This window comes from Thamnophis sirtalis, unplaced genomic scaffold, assembly GCF_051295495.1.
Source record: "Thamnophis sirtalis isolate CommonGarterSnake01/CBP01778 unplaced genomic scaffold, rThaSir2_p1.2 scaffold_5, whole genome shotgun sequence".
In the NCBI taxonomy this organism is placed as follows: Eukaryota; Metazoa; Chordata; class Lepidosauria; order Squamata; family Natricidae; genus Thamnophis; species Thamnophis sirtalis.
In genome coordinates, this window is record NW_028261385.1 from 122349077 (window position 1) to 122373067 (window position 23991).

The window sequence follows — 23991 nt, forward strand, 5'->3', positions numbered from 1 at the left end:
TACACATTTTTAATTTGTTTTTGAAAAACCTGACACAAAAAGCTTATATGGATCTTTGTGTGTTGCATTTCTCCCTTGAAAAACATCACTGTTCCCCTCCCCACTCTACTAAACAGCATTAGATAACATGGAGCAATAAGGTTTTACTTCTTAAACCAATATGGCATTAATTAGAAAAATCCATTCTCTTCTGGTACTCTTCCAGGCACAAAAATTCAACCAAACAAACCCCCTTCAATACTACACAACATTCAAATGTATAAAGGATATATTACCATCTATTTTTGCAGCTTTAAATTGCTGGAAGGAGAACTATAATTTGCAGTTGAAAACAAATAATTATAGATACAAACTGATGGGAACATTAAAACCTAGCCTCCCTTAAACATCTAGGTTAGCACCTTTCCTATTCTCAGCATAGCTTTCAATTCAAGATCTACTTAAATATACAAGAGGTAAGATACATCTCTTCTTTATGTATCTTATATATGTAATAAAATATGTTAATGCTCACCATCTTAGCACATGGTCTATATCCCATTTGTTTCCCGCATGGACACATGTTCTTATAGTCTCCTGTAGAATTCTAATAAAATCAGACTTCATATCCCCCACAATGATGGCAATTTGTCCAGGTTCTCAAGGGGGAAAAAAATCCTAAAATCATCATCTTACCACATCAATGTCTAACAATTGCCAGGTTTTTATTTTGACATGCACTGTTTAACTTTTGACAAACAGGAACCCAGGAACATAGGCTGAGTCTGGAGGGATACCCAGAGTCTTTTTGGCAAAGCTGAACATGTCATTTCTAATGAAAGGGATACAGCTATTTTTCGAAGGGTTTGCAAAACCAGGTTTTGAAATCTACTATGAGTAGTTGGAGTTTTGCATCTTTTAATACTGTAATTTTTAGGTTTTTCTTACTGTACGCATAAGAAAAAATAAGAAAGGTGTGAAATAATGTAAACTTTCAGAATTAGATTGTAATTCAAAGTTTTAGGCTATTTCCACATTAAATTTCATGCCCCACTGACAAGGGATAGGACATGAGATAATCAGGAAAAAATAAATATCTGGGGCCCAACTATTCCACAGTCTACTCTATTTGAGGGTTAATGCATTCACCATCTTTGAGTATTGCTTCAACTTGCAAATCTCTCTCTCACACGCACCTTTATATGTTGCAGCTTGAATTCTTAGTAACCCTAGATCAGCTCCAGGGCATGAACGTTTTATTCATTGCCTATATAAACAGTCAGATTCTTTTCAAGTGTTAAAATACAGGCCATGAATCTTCCACATCTTCCTCCCTAAAAGCTCTTAAAATTACACTGTTAAAACTTGTTTGTGGAAAACATAAGCTGGGAGGGGGCTTATGTTTATAGGCCCTCCCTCACTTCTGATTATTACTGCCCTGAATGCTTTAAAAAAACAAAACACCAAGCACAGGAATGGTAGAGAAAGAAGCTCTTCAATTTAAATAACTGGAGAACACAAGTTGACGTCTTATAGCCTGGACTGTTCCCTCAAACTTTTAAACAATATCAAGATCTTTGGAGCAAAAGTAACCCACCATGAGAACATAATTAGAATAGCCAATATTAATGTAATGTGTAGTTTATGTCTTATTTCAGATCTGCCCAATGATAGAGGCTTAGAGGCTGCAATTCAGGCCAAATCACATTGCTACCCTCATTTATCAACTATTTCATGGGTATTGTAAGCACAAGTCCCATCCAGTTATTATATTCCCTGTAGTATTTTAGTCTTTTAGTGAGCAAAAAAAATCTCCCTGCTCCCTCAACAGCCTGTCATTCTAGCAATTCTCATACCAGCTCTTAATTTCTTTTCCAGTAAAACTACTGTAAAGGATTCATTTAAGGATTTTCTCCTAGTCACTCCTCACCATAATTTTCTATAATCCTTGCCATAATTTCATATAATTGTAAGGAGCATCCCCCTAAAATGCAATAATGGCTTTGTACATTTGCCATGTTAACCATCCCTGGAGGGATGCTATCCTTCCTTTTCTCTGAACATGATTTCCCTTCTTTGCAAAAAGGCCACCCTTCGCAACCAACTGGAGTGTTAATAGCGAAGTGACACAAGTGATCCGCTCAGCCACATATTAATTTCTAGGGCGATGCAGTGATCCAGATTCAAAGGGGGAAACGCTGATTCAGAGTTGTGTGGGAATTTAAGTCGCTGTTGACGGCTTCTTAAAGAAGTAGCATCTTTTCCTGGCCTCAATCATATAGTTCCTGGCAAACTTGAAAAATTAGACATTTAAACTGGTTCCAGCAGATGTTTCCCTCCTTCCCTTCCCCCCTCTCACACACACCTCTTTTCCTCTTTGAACCCAGGTTACTACACAGTGATCTTTACTAGCATGTTTGAGATAGAAACTAAATTGTATGTTGCAAAAAATGCTAGTTACCAAAATCTTTCAAGCATATATCAAATATGCTATGGCCATGCTGCCTTTAATGCAAAACTGGATTACGCTGCAGTTTATTTATTTATTTTGTTAAATTGATTTGCTGCCTATCTCACCATGGGGCGACTCTAGGTGGCTTACAATAAAAAGAAATGTAAACTAAACAGAAGTAAAACAATAAACAGAACTTCGAAATAATGAAAAAGAAAATGAGAATGCATCAATATAACAAAAGATGGATAGGCAGAGAACCGGGGTGGGGTCTGCCACCAATCCAGCATCCACCCCCAGTGTGGAACTCCCCCACTGGATCTTCAAGGCCAACTGGCAGAGCCAGGTCTTTGGCCTCTTATGGAAGTATAGGAGGGCTGGGGCAGATCTTACTCTGGAGGGTAGGATGTTCCAAAGGGCAAGCACCCTGGCAGGGAAGGCTCTTTGTCAGCCTCTGCTTTGCTGTTGCTTCGACTGCCATGAAACTGGGAGGGAGGGCATGGTATTTGGGAGGGGTTACTCATTGTGCTGGAGGAAGGTTCTGGAGTTCAGCTGCCTGTCGGACTACGCATGTGTAGGAGATTCCCGCCAGGACTAACGGCACCGACATTCCATCTTCATGATGCCTTTTGAAGTTATCTCACACCTGACACTTGGGAGAATTATGATTGGACTGTAGCTGTGATGCCAAGGGGTGGGGAATGGGCTATTCTATATATCAATCGCTTTCGCGCCTAAATAATCAGACTTCGCTTTGCTATGCCTTTAATCATTTATAATTAGTAAAAGTACACTTGATTTCTACGCATGGAGTCTCGTGGTCTTCTTTCCTAATTATCTAATGGAGAGGTTCTGACACTCTTCCTCTGGATCCTGATAGTCAGGAGTTCTTTGATCTATGGGTTCTGCATTAGGACTTCTCTGCTGGCATGAGTAGGACAGCCTGTCCTAGTGGGATGAGGCAGTTTGTCAGGTAGCCTTGGACCTATTCTATTAAGGGCTTTAAAAGTCCTAACCAACACCTTGAACTGCAGCCGGAATCAGACCGGTAACCAGTGAAGTTCATGAAGCAGAGATGTAATATGGGGCCCCAAAGACTGCTCTTGCTGCTGGCACTTTGCTGAAACTTCCAAGTGGATTTCAAGGGTAGTCCCATGAGGAATGCATTGCAGTAGTCCAGACAAGAGATGACCAGGATTTGAGTAAACTGAGCGCAGAGGGTCATGATCCAGGTAAGGTCACAGGTGGTTATGTTCATACCATGTCCACTACAAAAGTTTCTTTCCAAGATGCAAACCTTTGCATGCTCTTCTGTTGTGTTTGATTGTTTTAGGTATTTAAGACAAATTTAGTTGCCCAGCTTTTATTAGCAACACAGGCAATCTATGATTTCAGATCAGTTGCTTAGGCTAATATAACCATTCAAAGTTATGACAAACCCAACAGAAGCTACTTAGGACCTGGTTCTGAAGTTATGACAGTCACCCACCTCCCACAGTTGCGTAACTGCATTTTGGATGTTGAGCATTTAGAGCTATTTGCAGCATTCCAGAGTCACATAAGGGGACATGGTGGCTCAGTAGCTAAGACATTGAGCTTGTTGATCAGAAAGGTCAGCAGTTCGGTGGTTCGAATCCCTAGCGCTGCATAACGGAGTGAGCTCCCGTTACTTGTCCCAGCTTCTGCCAACCTAGCAGTTCAAAAGCACATAATAATGCAAGTAGAAAAATAGGGAACACCTTTGTTGGGAAGGTAACAGCGTTCCATGCGCCTTTGGTATTTACTCATGCCGGCCACATGACCACAAAGACATCTTCGGATGTCTGGCTCTTCGGCTTTGAAACGGAGATGAGCACCGCTTCCTAGAGTCGGGAATGACTAGCACATATGTGCTAGGGGAACCTTCACCTTTACCTAGAGTCACACAACTGTGGTTTGTGACAGTTTTGCTGGAAACAGGCAGTTACTACCAGTTTCTGGCAAAAAACACTCATCGTGAACACCACCACATTCATTTAATGACCCTTGCCACAACAAAAGGATGTAAAATCCAGGTAGACACATGATGACCTGCTTTACAATTGTCATAACTTACCATGGTAATCGTCAGGCTCAATTTTGGTCATAAATTGTATTCTTTCTCTACTAATTTCAAATTGGTCTGTATTGTTCCATGATAATGGGAATATTCAATTCATTGCCTTGTTTCTATTTAAAAATTTGCTATATACACAGATAATCAAGTTTGTGTGTGTGCGCGCGTGTGTGTGTGTGTGTGTGTGTGTATAAATGAACATTCATTAATTTCATCATATTACTCTTTCTGAGACCATATATAGAAAATAAGTGCAAGCACAAGATAAGTCACATTCTTAGATTTGTCCTAGCTTAAAACAATGCAGTTTAATTGAATCGTGTTCTTGTTTCTGTGCATCTAACAGTTTTATTTCTCTGGCATGGGAGATTTATCTTAAAGGATAAATAATTCTATTTTGTAAAGATTAAGTGGCTGTGTTTCTTTTAAAACACTTGTAAAAGGAGACTATTTAGAACAAGCACAATACCATGTACCCTTATATATTTCTTACTGATAAATTCACTCTTTTTTTTTACAGCACTAGCCATAGGCTATGTTCACAGAAACTGCTAAGGAAATTACTGACTGGTTTTGATTATCACCTTAAACCAAACAATAACTATGCTTAAGAAACCATGACTTAGTGCAGGGGTGTCAAACTCAAGGCCTGTGGGCCGGATTCGGCCTAGGGGGTGCTTAGATATGGCTTGCAGGGCTGCTCTAGAAGCAGTCCACGCTGCCTCTGCCAGCAAAAACGGAGCTCGGGGGTGTATGCACATCTCTCCTGAGCTCCATTTTCGCTGGTAGAGGGCTGCAGGAGGCTATCACAGCTGAAAACAGATGTCGAGCTGGCCATGCCCCCTGTCCACCTGAGGACAAACACAACCCTGATGCGGTCCTCAATGAAATCAAGTTTGACATTCCTGATTCCTGCAATGTGTGAAGCAATTCATGGTGTAACATATTTACTCAATGCAGCCTTAATTATTCATTATGACTGATTCTGCTTATTGCACTAAGATTCTTGACTTCTTCTTGTCATGGGAATCCGCCCATTGTGCTTCATAAATCATTATATGCAGCATAGCATGCTATGCAAATCCAGTCCCATGAATAAGTACAACAAAAGTTTAATACATGACATTAATTATGGACAGTGAATTTGCACATATGAAGAGTAGAGCAGCAGAGCAACTCAGATGCCTCAAATCCTACGAATGAACTACGGTTCCACTACTTAGAAATAGCACAGCTGCATCAACTCTGCAAGCTGCCAAGACAGGTAACCTCTAATTTCAATTAAATTTATGAATTTGACTCTTGATCACCATGTATCTTCTTGGCAATGCTACCAAAGTGGTTTCTCACTGCTTTATTGGCTTCCCAACCTAGATTGTAAGCTCTGAACTTTCCTGGTGTTTTTCAATGCAAATGCTAATCAGTAACAACTCTGATGAAGTTTTTTTTTTCTGAAATCACCAATGATGACCATGGGCAAAGTTAAAGAATTAAGTTCAGTTCCTGATTGTAACTTTGCTAGATGGCCTGAAGGCACTCCTGACTTGGAATACTGCATCAGGATTTAGTTTGTAATGCTGCTTGGGGCAATGTTTCTCAGCCCATCATATATTAAATCTCATCACAGACAAAAGTACAGGGTTCTACCTAGCCAGAAACAAAAACTCAGCTTTTCCAAGGTAGGCATATGTAAGCTTACAGGTATTCTTTGACTTATGACTGCTTGCTTAGTGACTATTTGGAAGTTATGCAAGACCTCCCTAGGGGTACTTGCAAAACAGTTCTGAGGCTTTGACAGCTTGGCAGCTGGTCTGCATTTATGGCTATTTGCAGCATCCCGTGGTTATGTATTACGACATTTTTTCACAAAACCAGCTTTTACTTTCATTTTTCAGCAAACCCAGCCATAGCAAACCATTTGTTCACTTTATAACTGTGGCGTTCGATTAATAACTGTAGCGGTCACTTAACAACTGCTGGGGGGAAAAAATCATAAGGTCAGGTTGGTTATGGGTGACTTAACGACCACAATGGGTAGACTTCATTGTGTTCGTAAGTCAAGAACTACCTGTTCTACTTTTATGAGGTACAATGAGCTTTAAGAACATGAATATGACAGTGAGGATGCTGACAATAATTTTAACAACCCTAATTGTAACATAAAAATGATTTCTATTTTATTTTTGCTCTTAAATGCAAATCTTTTAGAAACTGTTTCAGTCCTGGACTCCAGAAAGCTCATTGCTGACATATTCAATTCTCTTGGCCTAAAACAAAGAAATCTAATTCCCCATATTATTTGAGAAAGGGAGTGAAGTGCTAAAATGACTTTGATACGGATTTAGGGACATTCTTTAAAAACATTTTCAACTATCTGAAATATTTTTGGGTGGAGGGGTGTCTTCTGGTGAACCATTATGGTGAAGGACCATTGGACTTATCTGAAGGGTCGTTTTCAGGGCGCTGCAAAGGAGAGTCCAAGCAAGGGTTAAATACAGCCAAACTGCCCAGAACTGAATTGAGCCCTAGGAGCCGCACTGCACGCCGGCCACCAGGACGCATGGACGATGGCCACGAGAGCCTCAGCGGGGAATCCCCCCCCCAGCGGAGGTCACGGCAGCGCTGGCATCGGCACTCCAACCCGCACATTTCCCCAACAGCTGCCTGAGTTCCTAGCGGCTCCTGGGTACTAAGCAGGACGCCGGGGGAACAAGGAGTGAGATTCAAACGTTAAATCACAGGGAAGAGCAAATAATCTCACTAAGCCTGCTCACACCTCAAATTCCAAACTACTTACAATTTAAGCTCAAAGAGAGTCCAAGCAAAACTGTTAGAATTGAAGAGAAACTCTAAGCATGTCCACTGGGCTAGCTGAATTGAAAAAAACTGAAGATAATCAGCACCAGAGGCGTGGCTTAAAGTTTCAATTCAGTTCTGGGCAGTTTGGCTGTATTTAACCCTTGCTTGGACTCTCCTGAGCAGCGCCCTGGAAAACTGATATTCCTCTAGAATACGCTGTGGATGAAAATGGCACCCAACTGTAGGATTCGGGCTCTGAAATCTCTCTGGATTAAAGAGAAATCACAAGATTACCCACACATATTCCATACAAGGTTTCTTTCTTTCTTCTGTAAGCAGGTGGCCGGAAATTCATTTTTGTGGTCTGCTTGTGATTAGCTGGGAGTCACAGGATTCCATCATGCTTAGAGTCACTAATGTTGCCCATATGGACTTTATGTTCAACTGAAGCTGATCTCTTAATCACTTTAGATTTAATTTTTCCCCTTTTGGCTGTTTTTCTTAAAAATAAACATTGAGAAACTTCCGACTGGTTTTATTGAAATCACCAACTGAGACTCCTTTAATCCTTTTTTAAAAAGTTGAAATACAACTTGTACATTTTAAAATGTACAGCAAAAAGATGATTATTTTTTCTTCTTTTTCCATTTTTCTTCACCTTCTACATTTTCATTTTTTTAAATGTATTTCTATATCATGTAATATTAGTTCTATATGTGTGATACAATATTTAATAAAAATCATTGGGAAAAATGAAATATTTTGGGCACTGTAGCATTATGTAAGAGAGAAAAGGGGAGGGGAGCAGAATGGATATGTAATACCTCTACTGAATACTGACCATTAGACAGTTACAGAATAGCAAGGTTTATCTGGGTAGCTTCAATGCGCCACAGGAAAACTCATCATGTAGCAAGCAATTCTTGAACAAATATACCTTGTAATTATAATGAAGCAGGAAGGATAATTTGGGGATATTTCCTCATACTTTGGCTCTGTTCACACCCTTTATCTGAATTCTGTCTTTGTGATGAACACCTTCTCATCAATGAAAGGGGGTGCTCAAGTTATACCCATGTTGGCACTTACTCCTAAAGAATCTGAACTGTTCAATTATGCCTGTCTTCCGAGACTATGATCATGAACCATAGTATGGTTAGTATCGCACACATACAACTAAACTTGCAAGTGACTTTTTTTTTAACCGCAAACCTTGATGGAAACAACCACCAGTTCAAAGAAATAACGGGTTCCACCAATTTATCCAAAGTCAGAGGATTTGTAAAGCTAGACTGTAGATTTATTTTGTGTTTATTTTTATTTTGTAATCAAATGCCCTCTTGGCACCCTGTAGTTTAAACAGTCAACAACGAGCTGGATTTTTGTCCTGGAGATAAGGCAATTCGACAATTGTCACACTTACACTTCCCAGGACTGTGTTTCCTGCCTTAAAAGCAGAGACTAATGTCATGGCAGCAGGACACAGCAGGGGTCCAAGCGACACAGCCAAAATCCATGATGATAAATAGAGCTGAGTAGTAATCGCCACCTCAAAGCCATTCATAACATTTCATAAGGAACCGCTTGCCTGTGAATGGGAGATAAAACTGATGCTGCAAAGCCATCGGAAATAATATGAGCAAGCATAACGCTGGACTTTGGAACCAATGAGGAAAGTGGTGCATGAAATATCTTCTTGCCAAAGGGAAAAAAGCTGTAGAAGGCAGCTGCTGAAGCGCATGTCCTCCCACTCACATAACAGAAGCTTCATGCATCAAGGAATATCTTGGTATTGAAGTGTTTTACAAAAGCTGAGATAAAAGCTTAACTGGCTAAGAGATACTGAAGTTCCCTCATATCTCACTTTAGCCAAGAATTCACTGAGGTGGCCTTAAGAAAGCACCCTGCCTTTCATCCATGTAGGGCAGTAAGTGCAACCTGTGCTGTTTAAGGACACAAAAGCATAATAAAAGCTACACGGAACATGTCAAACTCTGTTGTAGAGCATTGGTCCTTTTTACATAGTTTCAAGTGATTAATTCTATTTCTCTTACCAACTTTGCAGATAATACAATTATTAACAGTAAACTAAAAAGAGTCTCCTTTTCAATATCTTGCAGCCTTCTAGATCAGGGGTGCCCAAACCCTGGACTGAGGACCAGCACTGGTCCTCGGCATGCCAGAAACTGGGCCGTGCAAATAAGTAAAGCCCCATTCGCAGGATGCAGGCAGCAAGCAAAACCACGCTCCCTCCAATCCGTGGAAAAACCAGTCCCTGCCCAAAAGGTTGGGGGCCACTGTTCTAGATAACAGTCTGAAACTGACTTGTCACTGCAGATTCCTAAGCAGTTCCCATTTCCACATTATCCTTATAGGGATCTAGAAGATTCGCTTGTCAATTCATTATTTATGGTTGGAATTGATACTGTGTTTCCTCTTCCTTGCACTTCAGTATTTGTGGGAGGAACCGACACCATCCTACTGTTCTTGTATCCTCTTGCAAATAGCCTAGTGAGAAGGAAGTATTTCTGGTGGTATACAAAATGAGAAAAGAGAGGTGAGGGGGAAAAAAATAGGAGCACTTAAATGTTTATGAAAGGGGAACTGGAATTCTGAGAATTCAAATCCAATTTTTATGAGCTTCTGTGAGGTTAGCACCATAAAAGAAACTAGAACTCATACCACAAGCCTGATTCAGACACAACACTAACAAAGTGTGACACTTAAGAACAAACATTTTATATATTCTTTGTGTCTCTTTCATTGTACTCAAAAAGGCTCAGAAGGACCCTTGGATTTACCTGAAGGGTCGTTTTCAGGGCGCTGCAAAGGAGAGTCCAAGCAAGGGTTAAATACAGCCAAACTGCCCAGAACTGAATTGAAACTTTAAGCCACGCCTCTGGTGCTGATTATCTTCAGATTTTTTAAATGAAGACGTGGAACCGTTGCACGCTGAGAAGTCCAACAAGTAATCCAACAATCACACAACAAACAAGTCCAACTGGAACTTCAAACTGAATATGAAAACAGCGGAGCCAGACCCCCAGGCGGGGTGGACTCTCCTTCGCAGCGCCCTGAAAAAGACCCTTCAGGTAAGTTCAATGGTCCTTTTCCAGAGCGCTGCTCAGGAGAGTCCAAGCAAGGGACATACCCAAGCTAAATGTCACTAGGGCAGGAAGCAGAAGCACTGAAATGAATACCCTGCAGCACACGCCTCCCAAAGGCCCCTTCCGCTGAAGCAAACCTGTCCAACTTATAATTCCGCACAAACGGAGACAAGGAAGTCCATCCACCAACCTAGGTCGTCGGCCTCCGACATCATGGACCTGGACCGCGTACCCCACTGGTGGTTGATGTGCACCTTCGTTGCAACGTTGTCCATCAACACCCTCACGTGATGTCCCCGAATGCCAACCTGAAAGTGAATCAGGGCTAACCGGACCACTCTCAGTTCCAGCCAGTTTATGCTGTGCGATGCCTTGGCTGAGGACCACCTGCCTTGAGCAATCTGATTGCAGAAATGGGCCCCCCAACCGTACAGGCTGGCATCCGTCGTGATGGTGAGCCGGGTCAGCTCCTTGAATGGGGACCCCTTTGTCAGGGCTAGAGACATCCACCACCTGAGCAAATGATATACCTTCATGGAAACTGGGATGAACCTTGGTGAACTGCTCTCATTGGCCCTTTAGTAAGGGAACAGGAACCACTGGAGAGGGCGAGAATGAAGTCGTGCCCATGGCACGATGGACAGGCATGAGATCATCTTGCCTAGGAGCTGTGACAGCTGAACGACCTTGGCTTGGGAGGATCGCTGCACCTGTGTGACCTTCTCCCTGAGGCTTGACACCCTCTCCAGTGACAGGAAGACCTGGCAGGCGACGGTGTCGATGACAGCCCCTAGGTGTTGCAGCCTGGTCGTCGGATGAAGGTGGCTCTTTTCCAAGTTGATGGAGAAACTGTGGTCTTGAAGTACCTGCATCGTGTATTGCAGGTCTTGGACCGCTTGCTGGTGCGATGACTACTGAAGGAGGACATCGTCCAGGTAACAGTGCAGCCGCACCAGATGGGATCTGAGGAAAGCCACCACTGCCGCGAGGATCTTCGTGAATGTCCTGGGGGTTGATGACAGGCCGAACAGCAGGGCTCGGTATTGGTAGTGCTGACCTACGTAGGTGAACCTCAGGTACCTGCAGTGGGCTTTGCAGATGGGAACGTGGAGGTAGGCCTCTTTGAGATCTATGGAGGTTAAGATGTCTCCCGGCCTGATGCAGCCCAGAATACATTGGAGGGACTGCATCTTGAACCTCCGATAGGTGATGTGATGGTTCAACCTCTTTAGATCTAGGATCCCGCTCCACCCCCCAGAGCTTTTGGTAACCAGGAACAGGATGGAGTAAAACCCTGATCCTTCCTGTCCTGCTGGAACTGGCTCTATGGCCCTGATATCCCTGAGGTGCCTGACGTCCTGCTCCATGAGGGACCGTTTGACTGGGCATGAGGGAACGGGGCACCTGATGATGTGATGAGGGGCAGGGGAGAGGAACTCCAAGGTGAGTCCCAGCCGGATCATTTGCAAGACTGGGCGTGAAACAACTGGAGCCGCCCTCCAATGGGAGCTGACCAGCGACAGTCACTTATACCTCCTGAAGGGGCGGGAACCAGAGCCCCCTGGAAAGGGGCAACGGGAATAGTGCTGCTGGCAACCACTGTCCCAGAAAGACTGGCGATCCTGGGGCCTATCTGACTGTTGGTTAAAAGGCCTCTGCGACTGAGCGGAGCCAGAGGAAGACTCCATGTTCCAAAAGGGCTGCCTCCTGTAGGAGTAAAAACCCTTCTTGTCGGATTTCTTGGTAACCGACGGCATCACTTTCTTTTTGTCCTTGTTTCAACTAGGACTGGATCCAGGACCTCCCCGAAAAGCTTGTCACCCTTGAAGGGAGCAGACACCAACTTCCACTTGAAACGCATGTCAACGTTCCAGTGCCTCAGCCACAAGAGACGCCTAGTGGTAACATTAGAAGCCAGGGCCCGAGAGGCAAACTTAGCTGCACTTAGGGTGGCATCCGCGGTGTACTCTGTGGCAGCCATGATCTCATTAATGTCCTGGTGCAACTTGGTGTCTCTAACTGGAACTCTGGCCAATAGCTGTCTCAACCAGAGAAGGGCGGCCCTGGAGAGAAAGGAGGCAGAGGCGGATGTCTTAATCACCTATACAGCTGCCTGATGTGTCTTGTGGCAGGCATTTTCAGACTTTTCATCCTCAGCCTTGAGACCCCCCCGAAGGTCAGGCGGGAGCATAGAGGTCAAGGTAAATGCCGCCACAGGAGGATCGATGGGGGGCAGCTTAAGTACATCCTTCAGATAGCATCCACCATGTACAGCCTCTTATCATTGTTACTGGGGGTAGCCATAGTGGCTGGTTGAGCCCACTGCTTCTGAACCAAATTAAGAAAAAGTTTGGGAACAGGCATGATTTCCTGATCCGAAACAGGCTCCTCAAATAGATCCCCAGTAAATCCTCCAGATCAGCAGTAGCTTGAACCGGGGCAGGGGTAGACCCCATGCTAACTTAGCCTTATCCAAAATGGTTTTGAAATTGGCCAATTTAAAGAGTCCCAACAACTTGGGCTTTTCGGTGGTGGCACCTTCCTCCCCAGAGAACTCAGCCTCCTGTATAGGAAGAATGTCCTGCCCCTCCTCCGAATCCTCGGAGTCCGAATCCTCAGAACACAAAGAGGAATGGGGGGAATGAGATATAAGTGGAGGAGATGCGGCCCCGGCAAATGGCTGGGGCTGGAGGTGCTTAGTTTGCGGGTACGTTTGCCCGAATGCATCATGCCCGCTTCAATGCCATGGGAAATGGCTCTATTAATAACCTCCTGCATCTCAACTGACAGGTCAGGCCCTAGATCTTCCCTGGGGCAAACCCTGGGGTCGGATCTGGGAGGTGGTTGTTGAGAAGCCAAGGGCCCCGGGCCCAGAGCCTCCTTCAGATCCGAAGGACAAGCGAAAAGGTCAGCCTGTTCTGCCATTGAAGAAGCCGGAGAAACTGCCATTGCCATAGGGGTCATGGGTGAAAACTCCCGTTCCTCCTCCTCACTATCCGAAACAGGCCTTGACTGAGCCGTGGCACGACATAACTGTGAACGTCAAAAGTGCGCCGACAACCCCGCGGCGCTAAAACCGCGATGTCAAAAGCGCGCCGACAACAGCGCGATTTAACTTAAGGTAAGGTTTAGGGTTAGGTTTAGGGTTTAGGTTTAGGGTTATTTTTAGGGTTATGTTACAGCATGCTTCTGTCGGCGCGCTGTTGTCGGCGCGCTGTTGTCGCACGGTTTTGACGGTGCGGTTTTGTCACCACGCTTTAGTCACACGCGCTTTAGTCTACCGCGGTTTTGTGGTGGAACCGACTGAGCCAGTGGAACCTCCATAGAGGGCTTCTCAGGAGACACCGAATGGGAGGTCTGTGCCTGGTGCTGGGCCTTGGAGGATTGTTTTTCAAGAGCCTTCTGGCGACGCAATGCACCCTTGTCTGGGCCCGCTCCCTGCCTAGGCCCCGGCCTAGAGTATGGCTTTGATCCCCTGATGGCCTCCCGGGCAGCCATGCTGGCCTGCCTGGAGAAAGCCCTGGATGACCCCCCCTACTTGGCTAGGGTCCTCTGGCACCTGATCAGCCATGTAGAATACTGTGGATGATGAAAGGGATTGCTTCCACTCACCACCTTGCAAAGCCCTCCGCAGACCCCTGAAATGCTCAAGAGAGACGCAGGAGATCGTAGCACCTAAGTCAGGCAATTGGTAATAAGTGCGAGCGTTAAATGCGCCTGCAGAAATAGAAGGTCTGTGACCAGTACTCACAATTAGCTCAAGAGAGTCCAAGCAAAAACTTTCAGAACGAAGAGAAACTCTAAGTGCGTCCACTGGACCAGCTGAATTGAAAAAATCTGAAGATAATCAGCACTAGAGGCGTGGCTTAAAGTTTCAATTCCGTTCTGGGCAGTTTGGCTGTATTTAACCCTTGCTTGGACTGTCCTGAGCAGCGCCCTGGAAAAGCATAATTTGTGAACATAGATTATAATATACAGTTTAATAAGACAGCTAATATCTAGACCTCTCATAGGTCAGCAACAACATAACATTTACAAACTTATAAAGAGTAACAGGCAATTATTCTCACTAAATTTCATGATTACATTGCTTCTCAGGTACATTCTAGACTAGTGTTTCCCAACCTTGGCAACGGGAAGCGGTCCGGACTTCAACTCCCAGAATCCCCCAGCCAGCGAATGCTGGCTGGGGGATTCTGGGAGTTGAAGTCCGGATTGCTTCCCGTTGCCAAGGTTGGGAAACACTGGTCTAGACAATACAATAACTAACTAGGATTCCCAAACAATTCCCTTTATATAAGCAGCATATCTTCAACTCAAACATCTGTTTTTCACATGTGAGATTGGGAGTCCATTAAAGGATTCACAATGAAAAGCTTTTTTCCCCCCACTCACTTTCTGAGGCACAGCCGAATTCCATTATACTCTAAGCAAGTCAAGTATGTTTGGGTAGACGTTTCTGACATTTACCTTTTTATGTAAATTGTTATTGCTTATTTTCTCTACTTTTAGACAAGTTCATCCCATGCTCTGCTCCTGGTCAAGTGAGCATCAAGTGGAAACACTCCCTTTAGCCTATAATTCTCTTCACTTAGGTTTACTAAGTAGTTTTGTTAGGATAGTAATAGCACTTAGACTTATATACCACTTCACTGTGCTTTACAGCCCTCTCTAAGCGGTGTACAGAGTCAGCATATTGTCCCTCAACAATCTGGATCTTCATTTTACCCACCTCAGAAGGATGGAAGGCTGAGTCAACCTTGAGCCTGGTGGGATTCAAATTGTCGAGCTGCTGGCAGTCAGCAGAATTAGCCTGATTACTGCATTCTAACCACTGTGCCACCACAGTTCTTATGTGGACAGTAGCTGGCTTTTCTGCCTGGCTTCCTGTCGCTATGGATTACAAATCAAAAGTGGGCCTTAGAACATTTTTTTCATAATTCTGTTCTTTAGAGCAATTTCCTTCCTCGTTTCTCCCTTGTTTATCGGCAAGGCCAAAATCAGAGACATTTGCCTAATTATGATTTAAGTGATATAGGTTACGATGCAAGGGAGCTTGATTCTCCTAACTGCTTGTATTATATAATGTAACACCATAGCTGAGGCTAGGAAAGTTGATATCCCAAAGAGGAACCTCACAATGTGCAACTAAAATTTATTGAAACCAGTATAACTACCATGGCCAATATTCATATATGAGATATTAATCAACTTACAGTTGCAAGATGGGGAAAAAACTTTAGTAAGGAGAGGGTATGTGCTAATATTTATAAGTGCTTATATGTATATCTTGCACACTCAAGGGTATCCTACAATTTGCTTAGTAAGAAGCCAAAAGAAGTAGAGAATATGAGAACACTGCAAAAGATAAAAGGATAAAGCCTGCAGACCAAAAAAGTCTCCTTGGTACAAATCCATTCGTCCATCCTTCATTTCGGTGTTGAGGTGGTTAAAACAGCAAGGTAGAAGCCAAAATGCTGTGATGTCTAGACCTGCCTTAGCCATAAAGCCAGTTGGTTAACCCCGATCCAGTCCCTCTCTCTCAGCCATAGGAAGAGGGCACTAGCAAACCAGACCACTTCCAAAATCCAAGAAACCCACAAGAACGTGTCCAGGAGTCGATATGACTCAAAAAGCACTGAGATATCTGTCATTACATTAGTTGCCTTTTATTCACAACTAGTTGATAACCCAGCATTGCCCAGGTATTTATTTATAGGGGGAAAATGCCCAGACCAAACATAATGTCTAATGTTGGATTACCAGAGGGAGCCCCCTCGTAGAGTACTGTGAAGACGTTACCATGGCAACTCCACTGCGCTGTACAGTAAAGCCATTTTACGGCAGTATAGTAGAAGCCATTTTAAGGCACAACAGGCTGTATCTTAACAGAACACACACTCCGAGGGGTTTTAGGGGTGTCTTATTTCCACAATATTTTTTCCAGTTATATGTGTAGCAAGTTTGGTTGAAATTGCTCGAAGTGTTCCAGAGTTATACTGGAACACGAGTGCGCGCACGTACACACACACACACACACAACACACACACACACACAGAGATATATACCCTTCCTCTGGAGACTCCTGAGGTGCTCAATTAGAGTTTTTATCAACCTAACATCCATGTTGGCCTGAAGCAATCATTTAATATATCAGGTGGGCTCCAAGCTGGGAATGGCTTATGTTCTTCATGTTCAAGATTTGCAATTAATTTAAGGTGATTTGGGTTACTTGATGCAAATCTAATACCAGTAAAGAGAGAAAGGAATTCTAAAAGCATCAGATTTAATAATAAATTTTCCCAAATGCCCTTTAACAAAAACCTTCCCCCCAGCAATTTAGCAACGGTGTTGCCATTTTCTCCAACAGAAAGTAACTCAAAAGCTATTAGGTGCAGGTGTTACTCATTAAAAACAATAGTTGTGTGCAGAACATTAAACATTCCATCAGAGACCAGATTTCAGAGCCTAGAAAAGCTTCTATGCACCACAGGCAGGAGAAGCAAACACTTTTTTTACAGTGGACCTCAGCCAAAAATGTGCATACATGCGTTGTCCCACAAAGGAAGGCCTACATATATCATCTTGGTTTTCTTCCAAGCAGCTCAAAGTAGCATACATATATAGCAAGTTTCAAGACCAAAACTGTATGAATTCAGATACATTCTACAAACTCTCCCATTTTTTATATAAAAGTTTTTTTTATTTTTAAACAAACAAAAACAAACATACATATAACATAGAAATATCATCAATTACATGTGTTGTTTGGTCACAAACAATTGTGCATCACCGCTTTCAATTGTGTATAAAATCAGCAATTATCAACCCAGCATACATGAGTACATTGTTATCATTGTAAATCATATATTCAGTTTACTCTTATAATTCCTTCATTTTGGACATGTATTCTAAGAATTAAATTCATAGGTATGCCAACTATCTGTTACATCATTATAAATCTATTTAATAATAACATATCTTTATAGTATCTCCCATTTTTTTAATGCTTCTTTCATATCACACAGGAAATTCCCATGGGCAAGAACATACTTGCCACATAGAGAAACCTTACACTGGGCAGCTTTACAGTCTACAGAAAAAGGATCCAAGGCAGGGGATATTCACCAGGACCCTGGTAAGTTAGTTGAGTGTATATTTGCATGGGAAAGAGAATGAGCAGGCAAGAGTTAGACATAAACACTGCTGAGACACATATACAATCCTACTGATGATGTTGAATGGTACAATTCCTCCAGTATCTAAATGCCTGCAACTCAATTTTCATTTATATCTTCAACTATAGATTGTAATAATATTACAGCTTGTTTTTCCCCCTGTTAAAAATTTATTACATTAAACCCTAAAGCACAAAACAAGGTTAGCTTTATCGTCCAGAGCTGATGTTGGTAGGACAAGCTTGTTTTGAAGGAATATACCGACTCTGAGAGTATCACTCCGAAATAAGATGTGGGATTGCAATCTGACATTTAATTTTACACTGGAAAGGGGATAGATGAAATGGTAACCACCAAATTAAATGCTGGATGACCATCAGAATTTGAAGGTATGAAAGATATCTCACCGAAATATCTAAAAGGAAACTTGCATAACCATTGCAAGGACTTTTACATTCTGCACTCCAATAGTCATTTAACTGCAAACAATTGAGCTGTATTTGATAGGACTTTCTAAGGCATGCATACATTTCTTCTGTTATATATTTTCCTCATTGTTGCCTTAGTGATCTTAACGTTAGACTTCTACATTTTTCCAACTGGAATATTTTAGTACTATCTATGTTATATGTTACTGACTTCAAAATGTTTTAATGTTTGACACATTTCAGTGGTTCAGCTTAGGGGGCTGAAATATAAATATCAAAACGCAGTTTTATTTGTTAATCAAATTTATATAGCTGTCCATTTTACCAAAGAAAGCTCTGAATGGCACATAACATAGTACATAAGTTGTACTGATTTGTGATGAGACTATCAACTGAGATTCCTCTCTAAAATGTATTACTCTACTACCATACTCTAGATCGGTAGTTCCCAATGTGGGGCCTACGCCCCACAGGGGGGTAATTTGATTTTTAATGGGGACAGTTTGAACCTTGTATAAACCAAGTTAGTGGCCTTTTAGGCTTCCTCCACATGAGTAGAGTTCACTTTTTGAGTAAAGTAAGAATTACCACATTATTTGGATATATGACGCACCGGAGTATAAGACACACCAAGATTTTGAAGAGGTAAATTAAAAAAAAAGTTTTTGCACTCTGCAGACCTCCCAAACCCTCTGCATGCCTCATTTTTTGTGAAAAACGGGGCATGCAGAGAGTTTGAGTGGCCTGCAAAGTATTCCCGGGGGGCGGGGGCGGAGATGAGCAAAAAATTGGCCTGTTTTTCCTGAAAATAGGCCAGGGTTTTTTTTGCCAAAAAAGGGCATGCATAGCCTTTAGGAGGCTTGTAGAGTGCTCCAAGGGGCTGCTTGTTTTTGCCCTCCCCGCCTCCCAGAAGCAGTTTGCAGGCCTTCCAAACCCTCTGCACATCCATTTTTGTGAAGGGGGCAGAGTTTCATGAGGCCAAAAATGCTGCATTCAGTGTATAAGATGCACCCAAATTTTCACCCTCTTTTCTGGGGGAAAAAGGTGTGTCTTATACTCTGAAAAATACGGTATATGTCACATCAGGATTTTAGAGATGCTTAGGTGGGGCATGGCCAAAAAAAGATTGGGAACTACTGCAGTAGATGGTAACTTCCTGGCCAGTAATGATTTTTTAAAAAATATTTATATATTTTTTTCTCAGAAAATAAAATAAAACTGACCAATAATCTCATTTTTCTCACGTACTATTTAAGTGGCATGTTGGTAATACAGGTAGTCCTCAAGGAACAACCACAAATGAGCCCAGAATTTCTATGGTTAAATGAAACATTTGTTAAGTGAATTTGCCCCATTTTACGACCTTTCTTGCCATAGTTGTTAAGTGAATCACTGTAGTTGTTAAGTTAGTAACACAGTTGTTAAGTGAATCTGGTTCCGTGACCCGTCAAAAGCGCGATTGACAAAATCGCGCCTTTGACGTCATCACAGCGCGACGAAAAAGATCGAAAAATTCAAATAAAAATTAATAAAAATTAAATTAAAGCAAGCTGATTCACATAAAGGTAAGGGTGAGGGTTAGGGTTAGGTTAAGGGTTAGGGTTAGCTTTAGAGCGTTAGTGTTAGCGTTAGGGTTAGGTTAAGGGTTAGCGTTAGGTTTTTCGTTACTTTAACGGTTAGGTTTAGGGTTAGGTTTAGGGTTAGGTTAAGAGTTAGGTTTAGGGTTAGGTTTAGGGTTAGGTTTGGGGGGCTTAGGGTAAGGTTTTCGCTTTATTTTTACATTTTTCGAACTTTTTCGTCGCGCTGTGATGACGTCACAGCGCGCTTTTGTCGAGCGCGATTTTGTCCTACGCGCTTTTGTGGTGGAACCTCTGGTTCATCCATTGACTTTGCTTGTGAGAAGGTCACAAAATGGGATCGCATGACCCCAGGACACTGCAACCGTCATAAATATGAATCAGTTGCTAAGTTTTTCAATTTTGATCATGTGACCATGAGGATGCTGCAGTGGTTGTAAGTGTGAAAAATGGCCATAAGTCACTTTTTTCAGTGCTATTGTAACTTTGAATGGTCACTAAATGAACTGTTGTAAGTCAAGGACTACCTATACTAAGCAGTTAAAGAATTAATATTCAAATTCTTCTTTAACCATATCTGACATAACACACAAAAAGGAAAGGTTTTGCATTCTTACAATGTAGGGGTGGTAAATGAAACTGCCTAAGTCACACCATATGATGTCCGGTAACATATATAGGCATCAGAGGTTTGCTACAGTCAATGATAAGGGATCAATAATAATGACAATTGAGCCCCAAATTTCTGTTGCTAAGTGAAATATTTGCTCCATTTTCCGACCTTTCTTGCCATAGTTGCAATTGCAGTTGTTAAGTTAGTAAAACTGTTGTTAAATGAATTTGGATTCCCCGCTGACTTTGCTTGTCAGAAGGTCGCAAAAGGGGAATCACATGACCCCCCAGGACACAGGAACAGTCCTAACTATGAACCGTTTGCCAAGCATCTGAATTTTGATTGGGTGGGGTGTGCTGCAATGGTCATAAGTGTGAAAAATGATCACAAGTCACTTTTTTCAGTGCCATTGTAATTTTGAACTGTTGTAAGTTGAGGACTACCTGTATTAAATATAAACCCTAAAAATCCTCATATCATTAGAGTGAAACTTGTGAAAATGTTGGCAAAAATGGTTGCTTGGAGGTTGAAACATTAAGCAAAAGAAATGGTGATAATATAGTCGTCATGTTTATGGTACCCAAACCACAATACTGAAAACACACAATGTTAAGATAGCGGTAGCTCTCTTGCAACATAGTTCATTATGCATTGTCAATATGACTCTGTTGCTATACATATCTGCTCATCCTAATTTTACCATTTCTGGGAGATGGATATGCATGCTTTTATTACAGCATGTTCTATCTACATTATAAACAAATGCTAAAAACTGAGATTTGCAGCAGACAAATCTCCTAACCTCCCGCTGCCAGGACTAAAATAGTTCTTGCCATAGGTGGAAATGACTAGGCTATTGTTTATATCCTCATCTTGCATCTCTGCCAAACAGGTTTGTGTCAAAATGCCTTCTAGAAAAGGGTCAAGGAGATTTGCAGTCATCTTGGCTCAAACCTGTGTCTTTTGCCAAAATATAAAGTACAACACAAGCACCTTGCTGAAGGTGTTATTCACAGGTTTCTGTACTGGTAGTCCTCGACTTAGGACCACAATTTAGTCCAAAATTTATGTGAAACATTTGTTAAGTGAATGTTGCCCCATTTTACTACCTTTCTTGCCACAGTTGTTAAATGAATCTCTTCAACTGATAAGTTAGGAACCCGGTTGTTAAGTGAATCTGGCTTCCCATTGACTTTGCTTGTCCAAATGTTGCAAAATGTGACCACATGACATTGGTATACAGCAATGGTCATAAGTATGAACCAGTTGCCAAGCATCTGAATTTTGATCACACGATCATAGGTTGTAACTGTGAAAAATGGTCCTAAGTCATTCTTTTCAGTGCCATTGTAACAGTCACTAAATGAACTGTGGTAAGTCAAGGACTATCTGTATTTTATTTGGCTCTGCATTTAGGCTACATTGGCAAGTAAATGGAATCCTTCACTCCAACGAGCACTAGTTTCAGTGAAAGAGTAAGCCACCAAGGTAAGTAAAAATATTTGACAACCTGTGTTCTGTTGGGTTCACATTTCAGATATATTTTCTTACCTAAACAGAAGAACAGCATAACCATTGATAAAAGATTCATGGGAATGGGAGCAATTTCCCAGTTCCTGCTGGTTTCCACATGGACCTTCCTTATGGGAAACTTGCAGGAAGCACTGGAAATAATAGTCACATAACTGCAGCAGCATCGTGATGCTGAAATGGTCACAACTTTGCCAAACTTCAACCCCACAAGTGTCATGGGCCCCAGTTTTTGGATGCATTCTGTGTAAATTTGAACCCTCTTTGAGGTTCCCTGGTTGCCCTGCGATTTATTTTCAAATCTACAATATGGAAGTACAACACTGAAATATACTACAAATTAAAATATATCACATTAGCTCATCCCCGCCCAAGAAATACAAGGACATCACTTCTTAACTTATATCTTCCGCTCATTAGAGATGGAGCTTTTTTCCTCAACTCAATAGTTCCAGTTGTTCCATATTTCTCACTTTGGTGGTAGGGAGAGGGGAGAGAAAGAGGGAAGTAACAAGAGGAAGATACGGTGCTGCCAAGCTACTGCAGAGCCAGGATTTTAAAGTTGTCTTCTATGAGGCTTTTTCAGTTTCCCATTCTAAGAAAAACTAGGACAGCCAGTCTAAAAACAGCTATTCTATGCCTAATGCCTATCCAGGCACCATGTACCCAAGTCACTATGTCCAGAAGCTCTCTGAGAAATCCTGCAAGTTGCAACCTAAATACAATTGCCAAGGAGCAGCTAAGAGCATTGTGAACACTTAACAGCCTATTGACAACACGGCCTAATACCAGTATCATTTCAGGGCCAGAACCCATTTTGTCTCACTTGGGTTGTGCACACACAATATAGTACTGATTGTTCTTTTAATTGTATGGGTGTTATGTGTGTTGCCTTCAAATCAGCATTTGTCTCCTGGCAGTTGCCACAACTACTGTATTGTAGTCTTTGCAGTTTGCTTGGCAAAGTTTTTCAGAAGTGGTTTGCCCTTGCCTCCTTTCTAGGGCCCAGAGACAGTGACTGGCTCAAGGTCACCCAGCTGGCTGGATGCCCAAGGTGGGACTGGAACTCAGTCTCTTGGCCTTAATCACTACACCAAACTGGATCTTACATTTAACTACTATTCACTGAATTAGCCCAGTTTCCCAGCTTCACACAGCATACTGAGCCATAAATGTTCCATACAATAAGATTCAAACTAATAATCTGCATTTTAGCTTAGCAAACTCGGTCTTGTTGTTTCCAGTCATTTTTTTTAATTTTCTTTTTGTGTTTTCAAGGTTGGGCTCACAGCTGTATGGCAGCTGCAGATTATATACAGATTGCAGGTGCAAGGAATATTGAAGCAGTCTAAACTATTCTGAAATAGTCCATCTTTGTCATGCTCGGCCGACAAGGGCATTTATGTAAGAGTTGTTCTTTCCCTCTCTAACCCCCACCCCATTTCCACAAAACTGAATTAGCAACAGCTACATCCTCTCCACGGATGTTCATTTTAAACCTTCATCCACCAACCCCTTACATTAGAAAAATAAGAAAAAAATAGTGTGAGTCACTTCCCAATTTCCAGAACGCAAGAGATGCTTTCTTTTCGCCCAGAAGCTCTATTTAGAGAAAATCCATTTCCTAATCTTTCAGAAGTGTTTTCTTATCCCCCCCCCCTTCCACGTTTCGCCAACGGTGCAAGAAAGGTAAGGACAGGCCAGCAGAGGCAGCCAGCGAGCGAGCGAGCGAGTGAATGAACCAAGGCTGAAGGTTACTGGATTTATGAATGTCAGGATCATGTGACAACAACGGGAACCTGTCTTATTCACAAAAAAAAAGAAGGCAGAAAAAGAATCCAACCATATGCAGCCGTAGGGAGCAGAAACAGCTTCGCCCGAGTCAGACAGCGAGAGGCACTTCTAGCCCTTGCGGGCGAGCCGGATCACCTTTAACCGCCAGTAGTAGTCCAGGGAGCCGCACCCCGCCACCCAGGCAATTTTAAAGAACGCCGTGCCTCAAAGGAGAGGCGCGGTAAGCAAGGAGATTAAGTGTAGTCTGGAAGCACGCTGAGAGGGATTTGCTTGGAAGTTAACTAACTTTTACGGGCGAAGACGATCGTTAATGGTTTCTCCCGCTGTCTCTTCGGCCGCCCACCTCCATTTCTTCAGTTTAGACTCTCACACAACAAGCGACGGTCACGACCGGCTGCAAGGCTAACAATGAGCTGAAAGCAGCGAGGCGGCCGTGCC

General features: G+C 42.4%; 1 protein-coding gene across 1 annotated transcript in view; it reads right to left on the reverse strand.

Moving 5' to 3' along the window:
* SPRED2 (sprouty related EVH1 domain containing 2) overlaps nt 1–23991 on the reverse strand; it is a 96682-nt gene that overhangs the window by 71640 nt on the left and 1051 nt on the right. The gene's annotated exons all lie outside the window — the stretch shown is intronic.